Below are 9,817 nucleotides of genomic sequence, written 5' to 3'. Positions count from 1 at the left end.
AATATTTCCCCTAACTGAATACAGTCTTTCTTTGGTTGATTGATTAGATAGTTGCTAGTTTGTTATGTTGGGGGTTTTCATAGTTACAGTAAAAACTATTCATGTCTCTAGTTCTGAATGCTATTTGGTAACATCATTATATATTTATGCTAAGTGATGTCTTGTCCCTTTGGTCAGTTTTTCCCCTCAAACCCTGAGTTCAGTATAAATGACAGAAATAATCTCCAGTTCCTATAAGTGTTGTCTATAAGTGGCTAGTTACTTGTTTTGAGATACTTTATATGTTTGGAGACAAGATATCATTTGTTGTCTCACAGCTAACAGGCTCTTTTAGTGGGACAGCAATACCTAGAACAAAAATTTGACCGAAATTGTCCTCAAGGCACTCACTAATCTTGTATGAACAGATAAATCATGGCCACTCTAACAATAAATACTGTGGTTGCATCCTGCTGTATCTGAGGTGCAATCTCCATCTGAAGTTTCTGAGCAGTTGGGATTTCCATAGCTTTTCTTTCCTTTGTGAAGTCTGAGAGCCTGTGCTTTCCCCTCTCTGCTGGTGCATTAATGGTGTCTTTATCTTCCTTGGCAGCCTAGCAACAGAATAACTTTGAGAAGAACCCTACATGGCTGTTAGATTTTTTTTTCTCCTGAGTGAAGTTCTTGAAGACCTTCACATGCATAAACACATGTATTTATGTGGATAGAATCCTCATATCCTTAGGATATCAAGCTACAAAGCACCTGTCCCTAGGAATTTAGCCCAAAGTTTTTACTTGTTTGGACAATTAAGGACATTAAGAAACTCTCTACTGAAATGAAATTCTTCAAAACATAATCATCAAAGAAAATCATCAGTGCTTTTTTTCATACTCCACACAGGTGACACTGTTTCTGAGGGTTTTACTCTGAACTAAGATGAACTACAGAATATTTGTATATACCTTCCTGTTTTGTATATATATTCCTTCTCTGCTGTTGGCAGAAGACACAGATACTAAGTCAAGTAATACCAGTAATCACAGTAATTGAACAGTTCAGTGGTCTGATAGACCAGTCTGTAGGTGGCTTGAGATGCTGCTAAGATTTTAAAGCATGTGAATAGTTTCATGAAATTATTTAAACACTACAGCTTTGCGCTTTTGCAGATTAATATTAATTCCTTGTGGAGGATGATACTGACAAGAGTTAGAAGTTCCAAAGAGGCAAAAAGCACACAACATTTTTTCCTCCAACTCCCGATCTGCATGTTTTAAAGGTCCAAATAGCTGGGAGTATATACTCAGTTGTTGAATTAAAATTATGTATTTATTGGTATAAAACATTGAAATTGTTAGTTGGACTAATTTAAAGGCACACAAAAAAATGCCTGAGGCTTCTTACCGAAGAGGTCCTATTATCTATAGGAATGTGCAATGCTGCACACATTGCTAAAAACTCAGCTCTGGAGCTTCAGAAAAGGTAATTGCAGATTGGCACTGGTTTGGTTTCCTAATTAGCAGAAGAAGGTCAGAAAAATGGTTTTTTGGTTTTTAGTTACTTTTTTAATAAGTAACTAAATATTGCAACAGAATGCAATATTTAGTTACTTATTACTTTAGGTTCTTCACAGTAACAAAAAATGTTATTCCTGCAAATTAGCCTATTCATTTTCATTTTTAGGGTTGCTATGCTGGAATTGGTCTGTGAATTCTGTGGTATTTATTCAAATATGAAATTATAGATGCCTGCTGAAAATCCATATATAAGATGCATATGAAAAAGCATGGCATCATCAGCTTTTATTTGCTCTTTGTTTGGGATGCTCTTTTGACAGACATTCATGCACTCCATGACTTCCAAAAATGGAAGGACAGAATCAAATATTTTCTTCATCCTGCATGTGTGCTTATTATTTTTGCTGCATGTAAGAAGGGGCAGAGTTACACTGCAGCCTACTTTCCCCCCTCATTTAAATTCTGTGGTTTCTATGGAAACAGTGAGTTCTATTGTTGTGGTTGTAACTTGGGGGATGGTAGTGCTACAGCATTTCATAAGAAGCAGTAGCACAAGTTCTCTGTGACTAGTTAGAAAAGTTGACTTGATCCATGATGCTTCTACTTGGGAATGTATTCTGTACCAATATCAGAAGTCATCTACTGACTTGATATTTAGCACCAAGATACACATTTTCTTAAAATGTTTTTTTTTTTCTACTTGGAATTACCTGAAAACTTCAAATATGTATTTCCACTATATAGACATTATATACAATATGTATTTGCTGTATATGCCTGCATTTAATGACCCAAACATTCATATCCATGATTCATTTAATCCATTGATCTATATTTGCCAGTTGCATTAATTCCTGCAGTATATCGTTGATTCGTGGAAGTGTAATTGGCATTTCTCAAGGATTTTTTGATTTTTTGGCCTGGACTTCCAGATATCTGCAAAAGCTGGAGGCTAATATTAAAAGTTGTATGTTGGTAAATCAGCACTAAATTGATAGCTATGACTGAATGCATGCAAAATAACATATCAGCTTACTCATTATGCTGTAAGTTAGAATTATTTCAATGTTTTAATGATTTCTCTATATTATTTCTCTCTGTAAAAAAAAAAACCAAAAAACAAAACAACACAAAAACAAAAAGAAAGATAATTCTAATGGGGAATACCTCTGTTTTCCAGTTGTCAAAGATTTTGTTCAGAATTTCTGGAAATAATTTCTGAACTATTTTTTAAAATCTCTTTTAGAAATCTTAAAAAAAAAATAAATGAAGAAGTCATAGGACCCTAAATTGTACGTAATGTAATATTTCCATTTTTGCAACAACCCTATCATCTTCATTTAAAATATAAAAATATAAAATTTATTTCTATTTACTGGACAAATAGTGCAAAGATACCATTGTTGTTGAACTGAAAGTTAGATTGGCTGCCACATTTCTAGAAGGACTTTGGTGTAAAAATCAAAGGACACTTTGAGAAGCTAGTACATTCTAGTGTCTTTCTAGATACAATTTTGGTTTTATCTTCCTTATATTTTAATGTTTCTTTTTTCAATACAGCATGAATCACTAATTAAAAATTAACATTTAAAAAATTGGCATTAGTGAGAAAATTTATTAAAAATAATGTATAATTATAAGCAGAGAGCTATAATGAAGTGGTAGATGAACCTGCGCTCCAACTTTTATTTAGAGAAGGTAGGAAAAGGATGTTGAATTAATGTCAATGCAGGTGCAACCAATAGAATCATGGGAGCAGTTGTCAATAGTTGTGCTCTAGGTCAATTTGTTACTCTGTAAACTACAAATTTTATTAATGTCTAAGAGATTATATTTGTAAAAAAAGATGTAATACATGCTTCTTCAAGAAAAAGAACTTTATTCTGGGAAATGATATCTGAAAATGTGATGGTATTGTAATGCAGCCAAAAAGATGAATATAATCCTGATGCATATAAAGATGACAGTAGGACAAGAGTGACTATATTCCTTCTGACCTTGATAACGGCACAAATGCTCCTGGATTTCTGTGTTTCTGCCTTATATTTATAAGGGAAATATATTGAAATATTGCATAATATTTAGAAAAGCACCATGATATATATTTATGCAGAAGGCCAGAAAATCTTTTGGTGAAAAAAAAGTATTTATTTTATGAAGAAAAATTGCCAAAGAATAATTTTAGCAAAATAAAAAATAATGATAGTAGTTTAGATATACCTATAAGGAAAAACAATGGTATAACAAGATCCCGGGTACTGGAAGCAGAAGCTAGGTGCATTCAGTACCAAGAAGCAAGGAAAATATTTTCTGAAGTAAAAATAATTAACCACTAAAAAAAGTTTTAATGGCCTGAGACAGATCATCAGATTATTCCCATCACTGAAAATATTTCTATGAAAGCAGAGAAGAATATTACCTTTTAAAAAAAAATATATAGGCTGTAGTTCAATTTAAAAGAGAAATTAATTCAGGAAATATCTTTATGAGGAAGAAATTATAAAGTTGTAATATATAACTTCAACAGTCTTTTTTCGGCTCTTAAAGGAATCTTGATTGTCTTCAAAGTCATTGCTTTATGCTTTTTCCTCTTCCATTTGCAATATTATTAGTGAGTATGTGTATGGTAGCTAGTGCAACCTGTCATGTGGGGCTCCATAAAGCTGCTTTCAACTTCTGGTAGGCAATTCAGTCTTTTAAATATTTGCAAATGTATTAAATTTTTCAGTGTTCTGTAGTCTGCCTTCAGAATATTTTATTGAGGGTACCACCATGTTCACCATTTCATGGAAATCCTTTGCAAATAATCTATAGGGTTCCTGTTTCTGTCATGTTTCTGTATTACCTCAAAAGATAATCTTGCTGTTTCAATACTAACCCTTCTCCTTCCGTCCTTTTCATCTTAAGGTTTTTAAATAGTGAAATCAAAACTTCATGGTGTGTAACTACTCAGAAATAGGCTCCATTAGATGAAATTTAAAGTTCTCATTTTCCAAGCTGGTGCTTTTATCTCTCCAATAGCTGGCGTTTACCAACAGTCCAAACCCATTCATATAACACTGTGGTCAGAAATCATCTTTAAGCTTTTGACAGATGAGCTGAACTCAAGATATACTCTTCTGATTTCCTTCTGCAGGCAATTTATATGTCATGGTTATCAGAAAGCTTGTGTATTACAGGAACCTTGGCTATGATGGAAGGCTTACTTGAAATTTTAGCAGAGTCATTAAAAGTGGCATTTGTGGAGTGGTTACAAGATTTCTTTAAAGGAGGACAGCTAAAAAAATATTTGGTATTTGAACAGCAGTCTGAAAAGTTTGAGCATCAAGACTGTCCAGGCACCTTTCCTAGGATTTCACGTTTTTTAGAAGAGAACTGTTTTATTAGATAGGCAATTGAATGAGCTATCATTTACCCACTCATAAGAAATATTCATGCAAGATACTTTCTAATATCTTTATAAACATTAAGGCTAATAACATTGTGAGAGGGAAAGAAAGCATTTCACTTTAATATAAACAAAATGTAAATCCAGTGTGAACAATGACAGCTGAGGAAAGTAAAAACATACAAGAACACCAACAGCATCTATCCCGTGTTATGTATTTAATGTCAGCATTCTATCATTTAACATAATCTGAGTGCAGCATATTCAGCTGGACTCCTTAGTTCCTACTAAAATCCCTTTTCAGCTCAGCCCTAGCATTCCATAGCGTGGATAAGCTTTTTAAATAAATATTTAAGTGCAGTTATATTATTCCTCTAATTTACTTTCTATGTGTGTGGTGTTATGAACTTTACTGTTAGAATTCCATTTGATGCAGGTAAGAATGTACTGAAACAAGATGAAAATATGCATCAGAACTCCAAATCACATATTAATAATGACAGTTCTTCTTTTCCTTACAGTGCAGACTATTCAAGGCAAAGGATGCTACTGCGAATCCTGCATTAAGAATTCTCTTCAGTAACTCAATGTTGCTATGCTGGTGTATCCTTTCCTTGGGAAGAACAAAGACAGAAGAGACTTCTGAAATTACTACTTGGTTAGAGCATAAGCCCAGTACTCAATTCTCCTATTAAGTCAGAGCTGTTCATAACAGTTTTCTTTCTCAGACTTCTGTTGAACTTAGTCCTATAAAAGCAATTCTTTAGGAAAATAACACATAAATGCAATTTTTTGCCTTGTAAGCTTCTTTCTTTCAGCACAGTTCATATACCTCATGCTCTCCTCTTATTAGTTTTAGAAACTGATATGTAATTTTGCTTCTTTGATGTGTATTTTCAGCCAGGTTGGAGATGATATGTTCTGTTGTGCTGTGTCCATATGAACAAATATGAACTATGCTGAGCTCTACAAACTTCATCAGCCTCATGGAAGCTCAAAGCAAAAAGTCAAATACAAGCATAGCTGGGTTTAGCAGTAAATGTTTGTCAGTTATGTTAAATTCATCATTTCACCCTTCAACTGTTCTTCCTTATTTAAAGCTTTGGTAGTTTAAAATCACATGTTCTATATTTATATATATTAACCAAAGATCCAGATGACCCACTTGTCATCTCCTCATTAACTGAATGTCTTCAAAATAGCCTTTACTTTGTACTAATCTGATATAATTAAGTTTACTTTCTGTGATAATCCATACATGCTCTATTGTTTCAAGAACTAGAAAGACAATCTCTCAGATAATACAAGTCATCACTGGAAAAGTTGCTTGAATGGAATCTACAAGAAAAGGGGTTGTGTAGGATAGTTGTGCACAAAGAATAGGTTTTGAAACACCATTTGAAGGCAGACGACATTTCTTAGTCTCAGTCTGGAACCAAGTGGAACCAACTGTGTTTGACACTTTCTGAAATGACATTCTGTGATGTTGTTACCTAGTGAAAAATGCATTCCATATAAGTGACAAATTCACCACTTCCAAATCCTCATAAATGACAAGATTTCTCAATGGAAAAAATCCTTAAGGCTTGTTTGATCTCCAGTTCCTTAGAATTTAGGGTCAAGCTAAGGTGCAAACATATTTGTTGATTTCCAACCTAAGAGAAATACAGGAACTTCTCAGGATGACTACTTCCTCTTGATTTGCAAATAGCCTGAGTTGAAAATAACAGACAATTAAAAACTATCCAAACAAATATCTAGCTAGAGAAATGTTGCTCTGTTCCAGAATATATTTTATTTGTGCATTAAGTGTTCATACTTCAGCGAAAAATGAAAATAATCCTGGAAGAATATATTTTAATTTACTGCAATCTCGCATTACATTCTTAAAAAAAAGGGGACTGGGTTTTAGAGCAAAATTATTCAAAATCACATATTTCTTTATGACCTAATGTGAGGAAAAATACAGCTTTTGCAGATGCATTCTGCAGCTCAAAAAAATTAAAACTCAACTTCAAAAAAATCAGATAAATATTCAGAAGAATTATACACCTGTACTTGCCATTTCATAGTCTTCTCCTTTATAGCCCATTGCTTTATAGCCCACAGCACTATCCTGTTTCATTCACACAGAGTCCAAGCCTCTAGTTCTGCAAAGATTAATGGATGTGTACACTCATTGTACTCTCCAAGGTGGTTCATTGATGCCAATGGAGCTGGTTGCAGCACAGAAAGTTAAGGCAGGCATTAGTCTTTTCAGGATCAGCCTCTAAGCCTATTATATCAGAGCACAAAATTAGGTTAGATTTCACTCTTAGTCAGGTTAGTGAAGCCCTGTTGCCTAAACCATTGTGATACAGCTGAAAATATAGTGGAATTCAGCACAAAGGATAAAGTACTTTAAAGGGAAAAGTGCACTGAGGCTTACAATGTTATTATGTAGCTTAGACAATTAAATCATCTAACTTTTGGTGAAAGTCATTACTCTTTTGAATGATCATGTGCCAGAACTAAATTTTAATGCCTTATGCTGTTGTATTGAAATGGTCTGAGTTGTTTCAGCCAAGAACATTCAGTTTATTTTCTTAGTTCTAACATTATCTGATACTGAAAAAATGACCTTTAAGTGGTCCCCAGTGCACTCATACACTTTGTTCTAGGAATACAGGGAATCTTGAGTATTGTCAGCTGAAACAGTTTTTTATATACTTTATTTTTAGCAACAGCTAAAGTTCATGCTGCTCTGACAGAGACTATTGAGATTATAGGAAGATCAAAAGCTGAGGCAGAGAAGACTTCAGGAGCAAATCAAAATTTGAAATCTGGCTTCATATATAAATTAAGCTGCCATTCAAGCTGCATTTATTTATACTACGGTTTGTAGAAGTAATTACTGCAAAAAGAATTTGCAAAATTCTTTGTAGTGCATCTTATCTCTGTGAAGTCTGAAGATGAAGAGAGGGGATAAGTTAACTTTAAATTTTTTTTAAAATAAAACTCTCAGGTTTGGAGAGTTTGGAGAAGGACGGTTTAAAGAGTTTGGAGGACAGTTTTCCCCTAGATGTTCAAAGTAAATATCTAAAATGTTCAAAGTAAAACTAGGAATGTGCTTGCTTGAATTAGTTTCTCTGCAAACTCTGATCTGGCATCTTCTCTAAAAACTTCCAGTGTTGCCTGGTGGTAAAGATGGTCCAAGCTGCTGCAGGCCTGGCTGGATCCCTGACCTTGCAGCTGTCCTGGGTATGTGTTTACTCATATCAAAGGCCAAGTTTTCCCAGATAAAACAGAGGCTGAAAATGTGGGGTTTTGTTTTTTGAACGTTTGAAAAAAACCCCTGGTGAAATATTTAGTGAACTTACACACTTTAAGACTCACCCAATGTCTTTGCAGCACTCCTCTGAATGGGGGTAGTGTTTTTCTTATTTAATGAAAAGGGAGTTGGTTCAGCCAATTCTTCCATTTAATTTTAGAGATATATCTCTTGTTCAGAAAAATCTGTGAGAATTTTTCTTTTAATTGATTTCAAAGGAAATGTAGATAGCCAAATCTAAAAGCAATATCTATCAGGAGATAGACTATCTATTGGCAGACATTAATTTTCAAACTGGGACTTGGCAAAGCAAGAAGTGTACTAGAGTACACTTGGGAAAAAAACCCCACTGTTTGTTGTTTATTTGCCATCACAAGGGAAATCTAAAGGAGATAAAAGAATCAGCTTTTCAGGGCTTTCTCATCCCTCACAAACCCTTCCTTCCTCTGTCTTCAGTTCCTTCTGTTTAGTTACCAAATAAAACCTTGTGTCAGTATTGTCTAGTTAATTTTTATTTCATAAAACAGATTTGATTTTTCTGTGCTTAAACAAAGGTTTTCCCTCTCACCCTGTGGACACCCAGAGACAGATTAGACTCCACACTGCTTGACCCATGCCATGGGCTGTCCCTGTTTTGCTCAATACTTGGATTTACAGTGAAATTCATGAGAAGATTTTAACTTCCACCTCACAACTCTGAAGCAGCTATTAGCCATGAAGAGGTATCTTGGGGCTGATCAACCCCTGCCGAAGAGGCAGCTCCTAGGAAGCAAAGATCTGATGAATCCTAATAGGCTGTTTTAAATGAAATAAATTTGGTTTATGTTAACTGAATCTAACCTTTCAGCTCAGTAGAACTCAATCCCAACTTTCTCTTTGTGTGTTCCGTGAACTATTATATTTTTATCTATTACCAGTGGAGAAACTATTAAATAATACTTGCAATGTCTTTATTCTTACGAGTTGAAAAGCACTGATTTCTTCATTTTTTTATCTTACCCTGTCTAGCTTTAAGATTTCTGTAAATGAGATTTCTTTTTTGTCTTGGAGATGGAAGAATAAGATGAAGAGCTATGGTTAATAGAAAATTATTCTTTTTTGCTGTGAACATCCATTGCCTTTTAGCCAACTAAGTTTTCACATAACAAAAAAGTAAAATGTTAGAGACAACATTTGTGAAAAAATAAATACTAAATATTCAAGTCTTTAATACCTTGCTATTAGTAGAGATTTCATTGAACTTTACTATTGAAGTTTATGTTTCTGTTTGTATGTTGCCCATATTTTCCCATTATCAGATATTTAAAGGATAACTTTTTATACTCTGAGGAGCATTAACTTCAAGTAAAGAGGCTAAAAATATTGTCAAGGTGATAGAAGGTGTCAAAATTTAATGAATGAAAAGCTATAATGAATATTAGAAGAGTATAAGACAGATGTAAACACATTTTTATAGTAATTTAAGGTATTTAAGACACAAAATATTCCTGTTCCTTTATCCAAACTCTAAAGGGAATATGTTGTGACTTATGTAATTGGGTAACAAATACCAGCACATATATAAGATATTTATATTGTCAAAGTTGGCATGTTTTCAGTACTTAATTTATGAAGTATGTGCAC

Source organism: Agelaius phoeniceus, chromosome 3 (assembly GCF_051311805.1).
Source record: "Agelaius phoeniceus isolate bAgePho1 chromosome 3, bAgePho1.hap1, whole genome shotgun sequence".
In the NCBI taxonomy this organism is placed as follows: Eukaryota; Metazoa; Chordata; class Aves; order Passeriformes; family Icteridae; genus Agelaius; species Agelaius phoeniceus.
The sequence above is the reverse complement of the archived record's forward strand: the minus strand, read 5'-3'. Positions refer to the sequence as shown.